General features: G+C 34.5%; 1 protein-coding gene across 1 annotated transcript in view; it reads left to right on the top strand.

The window, feature by feature from the left end:
- The window catches only part of plcb1 (phospholipase C beta 1), a 366,687-nt gene that overhangs the window by 322,245 nt on the left and 26,589 nt on the right, over nucleotides 1–17,853 (top strand). The gene's annotated exons all lie outside the window — the stretch shown is intronic.

The raw sequence follows: 17,853 nt of genomic DNA, 5'->3' as shown, positions 1-17,853 counted from the left end.
GGCCTCGCTGCAGGCACCACAGATTTTGTTTTTGTTTATCTTGAAAACTGTGTGGTTATTATCCTTATTATAGGATGGGAGTTCTTCTGATGAAGAAGGTAAGCTATAATGCATCTGACTTTTAACTGACCCTTTTATTAATTTTAAAAGCAGTAAAAAGTATACTCTGCTTGTTAAAAATTAATAAAACAAATGGATGTTCTGCAAGAGCAGAACCCTATTCAAAAACAGCACTAATGTACTGGTCACAAAAGTGGAACACCATTTGTCTTGCAAAGCTTTTTTTTACACCACATTTTTTTCCTTTTATCTCTTTGTATAGTTTTATTCTTGTTTGTGGATTACTGGGTGTAATTGTATTCCTTTACATTTTGGGATTATCTAAAAACACCCCTCAGCATTGTGAGTGATACAGTATGTTGTTCTAAATGCTGTTGCTTTCATATGTTTTCCCCAATTTCCTCTAATTGCAGTATTAAGAAGTCTACTTAGTAGTCTAAGTCTCCTTAGACTTTTCAGCCTAAGGAGTAAACTCTGTGAAAGTACAAAACTAATATAAGGGAAAAATCTAAATCTCTTACCTGGTTAATTCAACACAGATTGTACAGTATCCTTTAAAATTAGAGAAATACAGTACATGTTTTTATTGTGTAAAAAATGACATTTCTAAAGCAATGTGGAAATTTGTGGGAAACAAACACTGGGCCACACCTTTACACTTTTGAAGTGCTTTGAGAGGCTTATTAGCATGAAGAAGGCTGTGTGAATGCACAAATTTACCATCTGTCCCTCTGAAAGACAGCTTTGTTTTGAAGCATTGATGTTTGGCATATAAAGAGATTCACAAAATTAAATGCCTGTGATTTATTATGTTATACTGCATATTTGACCAGGTTAAATCACACTGCTGCTAGTTTAAGAATATTGAACAAAGTATTTATTTTTTTGAGTGGATAAATATAAATTACAAAGGTTTAATGTTTCCTCACTTATTGTGTGGGAACAATACAAATGTTTGTTGAATTTCCTCTATTCTGCTCCCTATCCAGTTAAAAAAATTATATGTTTTAACTAAAGGCATTTAATTTATTCAATTTTGACAAAGGAGCACTTCACAAGGAAATCAAACCCAGATTCCCAACAGAATAATAAAAGAATCCAGTCACATAGACACTGCTGTAGTCATCATTTTGCATTCAATGTTCCACTTATGTGCAACCATGCTATTGTCCAGCAGGGGTCTCAAGATCCTGTTTTTGTTGCTTTCCTATCTGTTAGTGGGAACACATAATCTCACTGAGTTCAAAGTACTTCTAATGAAAAGTATGTAGCATGCTACAACTTTTATTTCTATTTAGTTTCCTATTATTTGTCCTGTCAACTACAAATTAATATTGTCTAACTCTATTCATAAACTAGACCACACAAATGACATAGGTTTTCAGCGCTTTCTTTTAAATAACCATTGAGAAGAATTTTCTGTATTCAGCAAAATATTAAATTGCCTCTGTGCAGTGTTAGGGTGTCTAATCCTGGTCCTGGGAGTTTCTGTCTATGTGCTTGTTTGTTTATTAAAGTTTCTTTTAAACATCAGGACCTGATGTTTCTAAATTGGTTCTGTTTAGTTAGTTTAGTTTGTACAGCCTGAACTGTACAAAATGTGCTGAGCTGTAATGAAAATGAGCAGACACTCTGCTCCTCCTGAACCAAAAATGCACCAGGAGTTTCCACAAAATAAGTGACAGCAGTTATTTGCGGCCAAGGTGGAAACCATGTTGTAGTGAAAGAGTGTTGATACCACATAAAGGGATAAAGCAAAGAAATCTGATTTTACCTTGATCATTAATCATTTCTGGATGGGGATGAACACTTGTGAAAATTTATACAGTACAGTATGTGTATAAAACTCACAAAATTGTATTATGCCAATCTGTTTGTTCAAGAAATAACAGGTTTATTGTATATGTCTCATGACAAAAAGTCACAACATCTTGGCCACCCCTGTAGTCTACATATAAAAGAAAAATGGTAAAGATATATCTTTACATGTTTACCATGTTTAATCTCTTGCGAATGCTTTCTTTAGGGATTAACCATCATTGACCATTGGTTATGACTGGTATATAGCTGTTCATTTACAACTAGAAGGAAGAGTATTAATAAAATAGTGCTTAGTGGTTATAAAATAGCCTCAGGAATTTGCATTGCTGCCTCACAGTGTTGGCATCCTGGGTTCAATTCCGGACCTGGGGTGCTACCTGCTTGGAGTTTGTATATTCTCCCTGTGTTTTTGTGAGTGTTCTCCTGGTGCTCTGTTTTTTTCCTACAGCGCAAAGACATACTGGTAGGTTAAAATTGGCCCTGTTGTGTGTGCCCAGCAATAGACTGGCATCTCATCCAGTAATGGACACTGCCTTGTGACCATTACTTGAGTGGATAGGTTCCAACTCGACTGCAATCCTGTATTGGACAAAGCAGTTCAAAAATGGATGGATAGTTATAAAACATCGAGGTGCGTGAACACATTCGCCCACTGCAGCTCTGATTTATTTATTTTTGGCCTGCTCAGCTTCCTGTTGGCCTGTTTGTCTACAATCAGCAGGCACTAATCAGACCTTTGCAATGATACATCTCAGCAGGAAAATCCGGAGAAAAATATTGTTTTTGAAAGTAAACAATCTTCAAAAAAAAGGTACTCAGGCAGGAATTAGTCCATCTGTCCATCCCAGCAGGCTGTTCCTTCTGTTTCTGAAGCTTTAAAGATTACATTTTGGAAAATGTGACCAATATTGTGCTTTCTGTTATCAAGAAAATAGGGCAACACTCCAGGTATCAAAGATTCATTTAGCTTCTGATCAATAAGCAAAAATGAATGATTTTTCTCTCAATATTCTTTTGAATATAAAAATATTTGTTATTTTTTTCATTTTAAAGCACAGTTATACTTACAAAAAGTGATTGTGAAATGCATATATTCAAAACAATTATGTCAAATAGAAAAAAGCTGTCTTCACTGACATGTTTAACTCAGTGCTGTTTAATAATCTTAATGGACACAAATAATTGGTTTTATAAGCAATGTATTGTTATTGCGAATATAAAATACAAAATTATTATGCTCGTGTGATGATTATGTTATTATTTAAACTTAACAGAATTCTGTATCTTCTCTTTCCAAACACTAGAGGTCCAACCATACAACAAAATTCAATGACAGTGTGGTGTCATGAAGACCCATAAAATCAAATAAAATATAGAAACTTGTTTGTTTTAAGTGACTGTTTTTACTTTAAAAAGTAAACATTTCTCAGTTTTTCAATTTATTTTATTTTCACACACAACGTATAATATAGTTGCATTTTATTTGTGCTTGTGTCCTAAATTCATATTTACTTTTATTAGAATTTTTAAAGTTATACTATTTTTGATAAGGGTGGTTTCACCCACACTAAATCCTTGGTTATTTGGAATTAGGAATGAACATTCATTAAATGTTTGCATATTGATAGGAAACTTGTCTTGAATGAATAGACATGATATTCAATGTCATGTCTGATAGGAAATCTGTCTTGAATGAAGGCCACATTCATTGATTGAGACAACATTATTTTCTGGGAGACCATGTCAGAGTGACATGTCAGAGAAACTTTATGAACATAAGTCAATAGGAATGCAGAAACAAAGAGGAAAATCTTTGAAGTAGGAATTTAATTGCATGTATAGATAAACATATGTTCTGACAATGCTACAATGAGAGGTGAGACCAGTGGTTTCTCATCTGCCTGTGTCAACATGGCAACCGTACAGTATTTTCACTAAATTCACAAATGTTCATTTTTGCACTTAATTTGAAATTTGCAAAATTTTGCAATACTGTCAATTAATTATTTTGATTTAATAAACGGTCTGAGAAATTATAGCCAGCAGCTGTATCACCCTGCAACTCACAACTGGCATCCCACTGAAGCAGATGGAAGACCTCCTGTGAAAAACTAAGGTTGCTGTTGGAAATGGTTTTAGTTGAGCCAGGTTGCTCACCCAGTGGTCTGTGTGAGTCCTAACGATGCAGCAATGCAATGTAAAAAGGCACTATCCTTTGGATGAGATGTAAAACCAAGGTCCTGACTCTCTGTGGTTATTAAAAATCCAAGGGCATTTCTCGAAAAGAATGGGGTGATACCCAGGAATCCTGGCCAAATTTCCTGTTGGCCTTGACTAATCATGGCCTCCTAATAATCCCCATGTATGGACTGGCTTCATCACCCTGTTCTCTTCCCATCTGATAGTTGTTGTGTGATATTGTGTTTGTGCATAATCCAGGTACACTTTAGTGATGGTGGAGGGGAGTTCCCATTACATGTAAAGTACTTTGAGTGGAGTGTCCAGAAAAGCACTATGTAAGTGGAAGGAATTATTAATAAATTGGGACTGCAGCCCCCCTTTAAAAAAATTAAAATGTCTTTAATTATTTAAAATGCCTTAGATTATATATAAGGGAAAAATGTTTATATTTATTTTTTAAAAGATGCCTTTTAATATGTGTAGGTTTTTAACATTTATATTCAATCTAAAAATGCATAAAAGTATAAGAATGTATGTGTACTTGTATTTTTTGGTGAACATGAAGTTCCAGAGATTTTAAATGAATCTCTAATATTCAATGATGTCGGTCAGTGATGTACTACCTTAAATTTTAGAATCCACATTTTTCAGATCATATTTTTACAGCACTAAAAAAAAGACAGCTAGAAAATACATAAATTATACCATCATAATTTAAAACATTTGACCAATGCTAGAAATAACTCCATATAAACTACTGTAAATAGATATAAAGCTGAAGTAGCAAAGAGTGTGTGGTGATAGTATAACTAAACAGGACAAGCCCTATTACAGCACCATGCTTGGACTAGGAATAAATAGATAAAAGCCTAAAAAGCTGGGTAATCATGACCCAGATTTGTTCCTCAGAGCATCAGATGATGGACAACTATAGCCATCTTAATCTTCTGAGATAACCTGAAATAAGTACAATCTAAAAGTGTTAAGTTTTCCAAAGAGTCAAAGAGGTCAATTAGAGACTGTGGGCTTGTTAAAACAAGTGAACAATCGCAAACTCAGCTTTTTATGCAGTTTAAAAAAATAACACTCTCCAGGTACAGTACTTTCCTCCAATATTCTAGAAAGGGAAGACAATTCAATTAGATTCAATTAGACTATGAAAGGGTAATCAATAATTCTTTGTGAATCCTGAAAATGTGTATAGTATGATAAACACTTTTGTGTTTAATTGCCTCTACAACTGTTTGTATGCATGGCCCCCCAAAATACAGATTGTTTATATTATTTCCAGTGGAAATGTGTTGGTGGTTTCTTTAGTTATATTTGTTGGTAGCATACTGCCTGTATTTGATGGGAATGTAAACATACTGGAGTGCTTCTGAGAGAAACAAAGCCAGAGACATGTCACAAGGCATACCCCACTTAGTGAGTAATGTATTAAATTATTTTCAATGTGCACACAAAATTACGTAAACTGTGAAAAAGAAGTACAGGCCTCCCACATATTGAAATGTATTGTTGACACTGGAGGGCAGCTTATTTAAGAGTCTGTCAAGGTTAGTTTAGCTAGAGGGTGTTGTGTGCAACTACAATGAAAAAAAAAACTACTATTTCTCTATTGCCTTAGATGTTCAAAATGAAAATGTAATAGCCAGTGAATGTAGACTAACAAAAGACAACCCTAAGAAGAGGTTGGCTAATACAATAATCCAATTCAGTTATAATCTCAATGATTTTAGTATTATTCCACTGAACTCAACGCCCTGGAATGTCAGAGATATCCTTAATGTAGGATTTAAAAAATATTTCAGGCATATTTGATATCTGGTTTACACATTTCACATATTGAAATTGACATTAAGATGCGATAAAGGACTGAAACTTCTCTTCTTCTGTAATGCCATTTTCGGTTACTTTAAGTGTTGCTTCTGAAGTAATTATGGGTGTAGAACCTCAGAGTTAAAGTGTTGACATAAGTATGCAGTCTGTTCAAGTAACATCTTTTTTAAGAATACAATACATGGACTTAGCAGTTCCTTAAAGGAATATGAAAAAGAAGCCAAGAAACCTTTCCAGCTTCACAGAATTATTATTTAAGATTTTGAAAATGATTAGTAACATTGAGAACCAGACAATTTAATGAATAATAACAATAAAATAAAAGCTTAATTGACTTAGACAACTGAAAAAAAATAATCACCTTCAGAAACTTCAGAGAGCTGACTGTACTAATTACAGTAGTAGTATAGGCATACAGTATCATGTTACTTGTACTTGGAAACTAGAGAATCTGAACTGCAGTTGGTTTTGGCTGAAGACATTAGGTCTGATAAACAAAGAATCAATATGGTGAAAGCAGTGCTTTTTTAACTGTATAAAGATGAAAACAGATTGAATGTGTTTAATGACGTACACAGTGGAGCCCTGTGCTCTGTCAGAGAGTGATAAAAATATTCATATAATTAGAATTGTAAAGAAATTACTGTTTAGTAATACTTTGTTATTTGCTTTAAAATCGAGGAGAAAGAAGACATTTTTTTACTTTATCATCAGGCTTATTTTATACAGTCCTTTTATAAAGCTGTGAAGCTACTGGATACAGTTTGAAACCAATCCCAAAATATACAATTTAAAGGCTTACAACTAGGCTAATTACACTGCTTTATTTTTAAGCATGAGAAATCTCAGCTAAGAAGTTAGACTTTTCTTATATAAATTCAGTGTTTTCCTGCATGCATAAATATATACAATATAGGAACAAGTAATAGGTTTATTCCATGCTGAAAAAAAGAAGAAAGAGAACACAACGTTTCGGCCGAGTAGCCTTCTTCAGGTGTCAGAAGGCTCCACGGCCAAAACGTTGTGTTCTCTTTCTTCTTTTTTTCAGCATGGAATAAACCTATTACTTGTTCCTTTGCAGCCTACGCATGCTGATGCAGCTACCCAACTGAACTATATACAATATATACATATGAACTTCTCACAGTTTTTTCTGAGTACTGATCCCGGTGATTCATGTCAAATAATCTGTTCAAGAATTTGAATAGGACTACAGATTTAAGCAAGATCAGACAAGTATATTCTCAAGTTGTTGTGTTTTTATATACAATATGAGAGAGGCAGAACTACAGTATACACAATACCAAAAGAGTAGTTTACAACTGTTTATTAAATAAAAAGTGATCTTTTAAGATCTAAATCACCTCTGTGATGAACTTTAAATATTCTTAACCTATCTGCAGTGTTGGAGCTTTTTTATTCTAAATTGCTGTCATTCTGTTCATTTATAAATATGTAAATACACCTTTTCTGATGGGGCTGCTGCTCTAACATTTTATATTATTATTATTAAAATAAAAAAAACTGATTTTTTTAGTTTGCTGCAAGACTAAGATTTCGGGGACTGAATTAAAAAATGAAATCTTCCAACAGTGTTTCTGTTCTAACCTCAGTTGTCATTGCCCCACAGCAAAACCTGTGAAAATCTGCTCCGTTCTTTTCCAAAGGAGCTATTTTTAAAATTAAGACATTAATAGTCTGAAATTAATGCAGACAGTACTTTTTACAAAGGTAGACAAATGTTCCTGAATTGTTGTGTATAGTTTAAAAAAAAGGCAGCATCACTGTTATGGTGCTAGATGTGTACCTCACCAAGGAATTTGTTTACAATACACATTCCCAATGACCTTAAGAAAGTATGGCCTTGACACAAGTGATGAAATTTAATATCCATTTGATTTGTGCAAAGGGTCCGACAACATGCTTCCTTAGAACATTAAAGCTAATATTTCTTTATCAACTGTCCCATTTCATTCTAATTATTCAAAATTACATCGGAATATTCCTTTTTATGACTGTAGGTCTGCAACAATTCTGTAAATAATAGTACTCAAATGTGTTTTGAAACTTACAGTTTAATTTCCTTAGTAAGCATGGAACTCAAATGGGATCCTTTCACTGTTGCTGCTACTTGTTTGCTTGCTCCTACTATATCTAAAGCTCTACCACTGCTTCAGACTTCATCCCCTATAAGCGGTTAAAGATCTACTGGGCCGCAAATGACCATGACTGGATGTATAACTAAAAGTAACTAATGAAAGTCAAGGTCATGTACCAGATGGTGGAGCCTTCATCAAGAATATACTGTTGTGATTAGGAAATTATTGATTTGTACATTTTTTTTTATTTAACAAATGTTAAAACATACATTTATCTTGAACTAGTGACATGTACTCCAGTATCTGTCCTCTGAGGAAATCAGTTACTAGCTTTAATAATAAATAATAAAAGTAATTAGAATGAAAAAGGACATAGATGTAGAGATTCTTTTATTTATTTTATTTAATTTTGTAGAGATTCTATATTTATTCATTAATATTGGGGTTTTGAGCTTTCTTGTTAGAATGTATCTGGAAATTGGAGAAGGTAACAGTACAATAGCTGAACAGTCCCTGTTGTTTGTGTATATAACCTTGATTTCAGTATACCAGATACTGAAGGTAAAATAATTACTTCATGCTTAATAATATTTGGTCAGATTGCTTATAAAGGTACTCTGTTATGGTACCCTGCAATTATTGTGCAATATCAACTAATGTTTGAATGTATTTATATGTATCTGAGGAATTTATCTAAAGCACCATTTTACCATTTTAGAAAAAGGTAAGATCACATTTTTTAAAGAGATGTGAAACACAGAAGGAAGTACAGTGGCACAGTGGTTAGAATTGCAGATTCACAGCACTGAGACCCTGTGTCCAATTCCTGTTCAATTTATAGTCTCCCCGTGTTTATGTGGGTTTTCTTCTGGTGCTCCAGTTTCCCCTTACAGTCCAAAAATATACTGGTAGGTTAATAGGCTTCTTGGGAAATTGGCCCTGGTTTGAGTATGTGTACAGTATTTGTTTCTGCGTGGGCCCTGCAATGGACTGCCATCTGGGTCCAGGTGTATCCTGCCTTGTTCCTTTTGCTTGAAGGGACAGGCTTAAAATATTATATTTATACAAGATATGTCAAACACCTGACTTCTGATATTAAACATTTTTGTTTTATTTTTCAGTTCTCTTTGTGTATATGTTGAACCCATGAACATTTTATTTTACTGTACAAAAATGGCATGTAAAGAATTGAGAGAAATCTGGAAAGTAGAATGTTCTTGATTTGAAAACACCTTAATTTCTAAGAAGTCTATTCTGTCCGAAAGGATGTGAATGTTATATTTGTGTTTTGCCTGGAAAGCTGCTACAAGACATGTTTTTGCTGATCCTTCACCTACTGTACATAGTTATTATTAATATGTTTTACTGGTGTCTGTGATGAGCAGAGTGAGTCCTTCCTTGTGCTGTCTGAATAGTACTTCTTGCCAGTGCACCACACATAAGGAAAGTGACAGGCTGAAATCCTGCTAGGTGAGAACTATTAATACCCCATCTTCCAACCCCACACCTCAGTGTGTTGCTGTAGAGGTGACATAGGAGTGCTAATAAGGAAATCAAGGTCCATTTGGTTTTGCACATGACGTGGTATCTCCTCAAGGCTTATTAAAAACAAATGTGTATATACAGTACAGGTTCAAATTATTATTAAGTTCAGTATTCAGTATAGCACACTACTTATTTTATCTTATATTGTATGTGCAATTATATAAGTTGATTTTATTCAGTTGTATTTGTATATGAGCAGTTTAAGTTTAAAAAGGAGTCTTTACTTTCTAACATGTTTGTTTTATTGTAACATAAAAAATAAATAGTTATAAATCCCTGAACTGCAGTTCTCTATCTTCTCAACACTTGTTTAAACTAAGCTAAAGTTCACTGTCATGGGTATATAACCTTGATTTCAGTAGATAAGACTGAAGACTTTTAGAACATCTTTTAAAATCACCTTGTAGCAGTTTATGAATTCTAGTGAGCAAATTGATGTTTAGGTTTACCATGTGTTAACTAAATGTAATCATAGTAAAAGTTCAAAAATGATTATTAAAAATCTTAGAAGCACCCATGATCAACATTAATATAAGTCATAGCTTGTTTTGCAGTGTTTTAAAAATAAAAATAATATTTTTATTAGAAATCTGTTAAATTCAAGCAAGTCATTTGAGTGAGTCTCTCCTAGTATTGTCAGAACTTGTAGAAACACTGTGAAAAGATATACAGTATGTTACTGTTAAAGCATTTAGCTAGTAGTTTCATTTAGATAGTAGTTTCAACTGTGTTTTTTTTAAATCCAGATATTCTATTGTTTTGAGGTGTCAAGGTGTTGAGATTTTCCCCATTCAGAAGTAGTCTGCCTGTTTAAAATTGCACAGCCTCTGTGACTTCATTCATCGTACTAGTGTGCTAGTGTGCTTCTGTGTCAGCCTCACAACAAGCAGTTCCTGTCTGATTCACTGAAACATTCTGCTTATTCATTCAGCCCTCACATTTACAAATCATTAATGTGGCTTATTTTCCTTTGTTTCTTTCAATATGAATTATGATATCATTGCATGGTTGCCACTCTGCCTACGTTAGCTCAAAAGATCAGTTTTTCTTTTTCATTCTCTAAGAGCAGGGTACATGAGAGGCAGATAACCTCCGGTGTTGTGCTTAGCAACAGAAAATGGTTGCATCGCTGAGCTTAGTAACAATGGCATAAGATAATGGCTGTAATCAAGTGGCACAGCCAATAGGAATGGTATACAGTAGTCATGGCAACTAGGATCTCTCTTTGCAATCTGAGAATGTTCATTTAGAGACACGACCACACGCCTGTGCTATAGATGAATATTAAAGCAAGCATGTTACACATATAAATGGATAGAAATCACCATGCTGTTTATTGTTTTTGGTCCTGATCCCAGAATATGGAGACACTTTAAATTAACTGCTCCACATGCTTGCCAAAAGGCTTTAGGCAGCTAAGAGTATGCTTTTGGAGTGTACTGCAGTTGTCTGTTTTTTTATGTTTTCTAGTGCTGTCTGTTTGACGGAGTATTGTTTTGAAGGCACATACCATATATACATGTAAACATGGACCTAGTCCTTTCTAATTGAGTTTCCGGTTCCGTTTTCTATGTGTTTTGGGATTTAAATCTAGTATAACAAGAGAAAGTACTTCTTAAAAAGTTAAAGATACCTATGGCAGGTAAAGGGTTACCTATACAAAAAATAAAACCCTGTTTTACAGTTTATGCTCAAAACAGGCTTGAATGTACTTTCAAAGTAGTAAAAAAAAACACTGCATGATTAGCATATATATTAATTGAGAAATGTTCATGGGAAAAGAATTGGGAAAGTCAGCAAGAATTAAAGCTAAAGGCATTTGACCGCCTTTGGCTACAATTGCATGCCATCTGTCATTGACATGCAACACCTTTTAATATCGTACTATGTTGCACTATTCATTTCCTAGATAAAAACTGATATGAAAAAGGAAATTACAGAAATTGTAGGACTGGACAGTAATCAGGTAGTATTGTTGTACAGTGGTTTATTAGAATGTAATTCAACTGCCCAATGAGCCTTATAAAAATATTGAAACAAATACACATGTAGTATAATCTCATTTTTCAGCATTACCGATCATATTGAATGTTTACTAACAAGCAGGGAATCTTTCTATATAGACAGAAGAAGACAACAGCTGAAACTATTTTTTTTTATTATTTTCAGTGTCGAATTAGCCTCTGCTTGTTACTATAAAGATATAGTTCTTTCCTTATCAATCTAGGACTATTAATACTTTTTAAAACCATTCATAATCAATAATTTATGAAGATTAGGGCTCACAAATGTAAAAATGTCATTTTTTTCTAATTGTATGCTCGTGCTGTTAAAACCTGCACTGCTATGACTCAGGTATTTCTTTGCAGACCTTGTTTGACCAGAACAGTGATGTATTTTCACAGTAATTCAGTCTTCACTGAAGCCTGTCTTGTTGTTACATGTTTCTTCTAAGAAATGTTCATTTTGCTTTTCTACTAGATAATTCTGCATTTATGATTTAATATTACTCTCCAATTAATTTCAATATTCAGTATACAGTGTAATAGTTTGGTTGCTGTCTGTGATCATGTACTGGTCTACCATTATCATTACAACAATTCCACATTTCTGTGTGGGGTAATACTGTATTTCTTTAGAATTCACAGTGAATACACACCAACTCCAACTGGACAATATACTGCAGGGCTGTAAAGGAAGAGATACCGCACAGTTATCTATTTGTTGGGAGGTGGGATTAAACTGCAGCACCCAGTGAAAATCCATACAAATAGGAGGAATATGCAAACTCCATTTTGCCACTTCATTCACCACTAATGAATGAACAAATCTATTATTAGTGTACATGGAAAATAATTTAGAGTTGTTAATCTTATTTCTGTTTTATGCCCTTTAAATCTGAATGGCCAATTTTGACATACAGTACCACTACAATCTCTGAACCAGCACCACAATTTCTGGACTGATAATGTCCAGGACCACTGGGCATGACCTGCAAGCTTAATAACTGCTGGTACTGGTTAAGCCAATAAGTAACCCCGTACTGCACTATATTGAAACAAATAGCTTCTATCCACAAGCAGTGTGATTGGCCAACACATTTAGCCCCTCGGACCACACCTACACCATCTACCTTATTATGATTTCTTATTTATTGCACATCTCCAGTCATTTTTTACATGTTTGCATTGTTTACATTCAAACTGTTTACTTGTGTACTTGTACATTGTCTACTGTTTGTTTGTATGTTGTCTTGATGCACTGTCTGCACTTTGTGTTTTTACACTTTTTTTAACAATCAAGAGACTTTCTGTAAGTAAGAATTCCATTGTACCAGTACATGTACCGGTTACATATGGCAATAAAGTTAAAGTTCAAGTTATACTCTGAACCACTGATTTTGATGCATGTCTACAGTTATCCCCATTTTAGCTATTCTCTTCTGATAACTGATAGTGTTCACTGTCTTCTTATATTTATCATTTGTTACTGTAAGAAGACAACTTTAACAGCTTGTAAAAGTGTAATATTTGTGGTGCTATTTCAATCCAGAGGGGATAGGTGTACCTATGAGTGAAATTAATTTTATTTCTGTGTCAATGCTGTCAACTCCTGCTGTAGTTTCACCTTTATAAGTTTTCAAATGCTTCCAGAAAACAGACGAATTTGATCTGTAGCATAAAGCTTACAAAAACAAGTGTAGTTATCATTTAACAGGTAACCTAGATAGTAAAGAAGAAAGTGTACAGTACAGTTGCTTCCCAGAAGTTGTACTTCCCTTGCTAGCAGTTCAAAATTAGGGCAGATGTTTTATGAGGTCGTTGGTTTCCTTTTTTTTAGTGCTTTGAAGTAGACATTTTATTCAGTCAGTTGACAGATGAAAAACCACTTGAAGCAATGATATTTTAAAAATTAGTCAATCCTTTCCAAATGTCTAAAAAGTAAATTTGGAGCACTGAGTACAGTTAGTGTCAAGGTTACCTACATACACATGGTGTATATAGTCTAAGTAAGTTTTTGTGTATCAAAGTTTATATATACAGTATAAACAGTACAGTAGACAGTAATTCCGCTTTATCTATGAGCAATACCAAAGCACATGTTTCCAAGCATGGGATAAACACATGTTTTGTACTGGTTAACAACAAAGCTGGAAGGCACAAGAACTCTAGGACTTACAGATCACAGCCACTGCTACAGAGTTCTTGTTTTTTCAAATTGTTTATTTCAATGATTAGGGAGTTTACTTTTATCCTGCCATCCACCTGAATAGATTTTATCATTCCATAGAAAACGTTTGAGCTAGCTCGCTGCGTTATTAATGTAAAAACATAGGGCAGCCTTATTTCCTCTATAACTGGGTTCAGTTCTAGCTCGGTGTGCTTGTCTGCATGTTTTCCCTGTGTTCGTGTGGGCTTTCTCTAGGACTGTAGAGAAATAGGACCAAATGATGGGAGGAATGGCCTAATGTAGTTTCTGACCTTTCTGATGATAAGCAAGAAATACCTCAGTCAATACAATGTAGTCTGCATCAAATTATTTATGCAATACTTATATTTCCATGCAGTTAATTGGAATGTTTATTCTTAATTCTTTTTTTTAATTGTATCACAAGAACTTTAAGCTTATGGTTATTTAAAGACATAACTGGTTTTATAATGGGATGGGTTGACTGGAGTGAAGTGCAAGAATGACAGTGAGGCAGACTTGTCAAGTAAATGGAGCTCATGTTGAAAGAGGGACTATGTGATAGTTACTCAGAACAGATTCCAGTTGCCCTCTAAAATAGCTATACCTTGAATCATTTCTGTGCACGCCAGAGTTACCCCAGGATCAGTTTTTTGTGTTTCTTATTGAGCCTGTGGTAATAGCTCTTATTAGTAATAGTATGACATTATGACTATTTTTTAGGGTTTACATACTGTACATGGAACCTACGTACACATTATTTAAATTAAGCCAAATCCACATGCAAAATCACTGAAATCCTTTCAAGTTAAATTATACAAAACACAAACAAGAAGCCCCTTAATGCCTTGATTTATATCTTCAAAGTACATTTTAATAACTTTTTTTTTCAAATGTTAGTAGGATATTTCTGGGTGTTGAGGGTTTTAAAAAAGTTCAATTTTTCATTTACATGGCATAATTACAATATTTAAAGTTTTTGGATGAACAAAAATGAAGCAAAATAATATACAGTAAATATGCTCATTGGGAACATAACAATTAAAGGCTGTATTTGGCATTGCTAATCTTCTTTAAAATGTAGTGAGCTGTTTTACCCCAATTATTTTTACTTCAAACCCACTGTTTTTTATGTGCATAAAAGTAATCATTGCCTCTGCTCTATCTTAAACACACCTTAAGAAGTGCAGTGTGACATAGCCATAGAACACATTTAGATGTAATCATATATGTTGTTCCTGTTCTATAAAATCATTCTGAAGTTGATCTACTGAGTACAGTATATACAGTATGAAACAAATTATGACAGAGATGTCCTCCTAAATGTACTCTGTGCATGGTTCTCTAGAAAAAAAGGGGCAGTAAAATGTCTGGATAGCAAAGAATGGAGTGTAAATTTCCAAAATCATTCAAATCTTTAAATTCCAGATTTATATTCCAAATTAAGACTTTCCACCTGCTCAGTTTTGCTGAATGAAAGAGTCCTGACTCATTAAAAGTGCTTATAGACTGTTAATGTTTGAAATCATTCGGCTCAATGTGAGTAGTCATTCTTCTGCAGCACTTGAAGTCAGTGATCATTATGAAGTTATCATATCATTATCAAGATTCAAAAGTAATAATGATAATAACTTACATTTATGTACAGTAGCACTTCCCAAATGATTGCAACATACAGTACATAATAGGGAGCTGACTTTACCCACCTCTGAATTGTAGTATCAAACTGAGTATTTTTTGTCAGCCATTATACTCCTGCAGCCCCATTACACAGAGTGCAGGTGGAAGAGTGAAAAAATGCTTCACTAATAGAATTAAAGAGGAATTTAGTTCAATTATGTCCAGATTGCATAGACCCAAGCCAGGACACTGGGGTTAACAGCCCTACTGTTTTGAAAACTGCCATGCGATCGTTTGATGAACAAGTAGTCAGGACCTCAGATTTAACATCTCAACTGAAGGACACCACGTTGTAGAGTACATTGTCCCTGGTCACCAAATACTGGAGCGTTCGTTAGACATTTAGAACTTCTTCATACACAGAGCACCACCTACTGGTCCACTTAAACATCTTGCACCAGCAACCCAGATTTCCTTGGAGGTTTCCTATCCCAGTATTGAATAGGCCAAATCTTGCTTAGCTTCTCAAATATGAGAAGGCTACGTAATGGCAAAACACACAGTTTTCTACCTTACAAAAGTTCTGTAGCTTTCTGTTCTGTGGTTTGCTGCTGCAGAAATATTCATAAAGGGAATCATTTAATGCTACTTAACATTCTTCTGTAGCACTTTAAGTCAGTGCTATAGAATTCAGAAGTAGCAGAAAATTTGAAAGAGGAATACAATTAAACTAAGTCTGTTTTCTTTGAAGAAAATATGTATTTGCGAAGGAAAAGGTGTCAAAAATGTATTTATGTATATGGTAGGTTTACATGGTTAACAATTCTGATGCTGTGAGTGACAAGAAGACTTTGACATGTTCACCAGTCTTCAACCTTGATGAGTGGTCAGCTCCAGTCTGAATGAGTGGCTCCACTGGCTACTTAGCTTCCGATGTCACCGTAACTTTTAATTACTTCAGATGTTCAATCCCATTAGGTGATAAATAGGTGTCATACTTGTCATACATCCATGACGGTCCCACCGTGTGGAGGTGTCAGGAGTCATAGAGCTTAAGCCCCCGAGGAACAGTTGTGTTCGGCAGGCTTTCCTCCACATGCCACATGCACACCGTCGAAGAAGCAAAATTAAATTTTTAATCAAAGGCTTTCTGCTTTACTTGGAGCTAGGCGGCAGATTGTTAGCCTTGTAAGTAGGTCACACATTGTGTTGAGCAATCGCATTTTGTCCTTAGCCATCTGGCAACATGAATCAATGTCAGCTGGATGAAAATATAACTCTAGCAAGGTGACCTTGGTAACAGTATTGGTCCACTGAGCTGAGACCACATGAGGGTTACCTGCACATGTGAGGACACTATAATTGCAAAATTAGAAGCAATGTTGAACAATAGCTGAGTTCATGAACATGCACTTTCCAGTTAGTTTGGGGATATTAACTTATATTATACTCATGTTTCTTACTAAGAAAAGCAGAGCTCATATTGATTTGATAAACAGCTGGCTCAGTTCACTAGAAGTAAAAAAACTTGGTTCACAGACTTACTGCCTTTAAGTAAATAGACTGTGTACACAAAGTGAGAGGCTGGTTTATTTGTATATGATAAAGATACTTTAGTTGGCCACTTCCAAAAGCAAATTCCAAAGAAACTGGCCTGTTCACTTAGAGCTGTATCCGGGATATTGTTTTCAGTTAGCCTAAATTTTCAAAAATAATATTTTTTAAAACATACTTATTAAGGGATACTTAAATAAAGGCTAAGGATTTTTTTTAACTTCACTTTTTTTTTAAAAGAAAATGCTGCTTTTCATAAGTTATTATTTACAAATAAGTATGAAAATAATCTCCTGCAATGTATAACCAAGTAATAAGAACTGATATAAAATTCAAACCTACAGTATATAGAAATACAGTATGTTGAGTAGATCGTATTCTAAAGATATAATTTTATTGTTTTAATTTTTTTTGCCATGTTCTGAATTCAAGTTTTAATCTTTTATCTGTATAATAAATAAAACAAACAAATAAAACTTCCACCACAGACAAAACCCCCTCAGCCCCTAACCCAACCCCCACACCCATCAGTGGTATTTCCCTCAATGTTTCTAAGGACCACTAAAACTACAGTCAAAGAGCTACAGCTCAACTCCCATACAACAAGTTTTGACACTTCTGAAGGCATCATTAGCAAAACTCCATGCTTCTACCCTCCCCACCCGTAACATAGATCCTAAAAGTAAAAGAAAAAGTTAAATTCAGAGCCAGAGTGGCTCATCAGGTCAGTGTTCATTCTGGTTACCATAGTGTTAAGCAGAGTGGGGCATGAGACTCCCCCTTAGGTGGGATGCCAGTCCATCACAAGGATGGCCCCTAAAGCCGGTGTCACACTACACGACTTTTCCTAGTATTTTCAGTTGCAGCCTTCATTTACATAATCATAAAAAATCACAGCAAGTTGTAGAGAGTCACAGCACGCCCCCGTTACCGTCAGTTGTATAGT

The sequence above is a fragment of the Atractosteus spatula genome, chromosome 2 (genome assembly GCF_055471065.1).
Source record: "Atractosteus spatula isolate fAtrSpa1 chromosome 2, fAtrSpa1.hap1, whole genome shotgun sequence".
Lineage (NCBI taxonomy): Eukaryota > Metazoa > Chordata > Actinopteri > Semionotiformes > Lepisosteidae > Atractosteus > Atractosteus spatula.
Note: the sequence above shows the minus strand (reverse complement) of the source record. Positions and strands in the feature narration are given on the sequence as shown.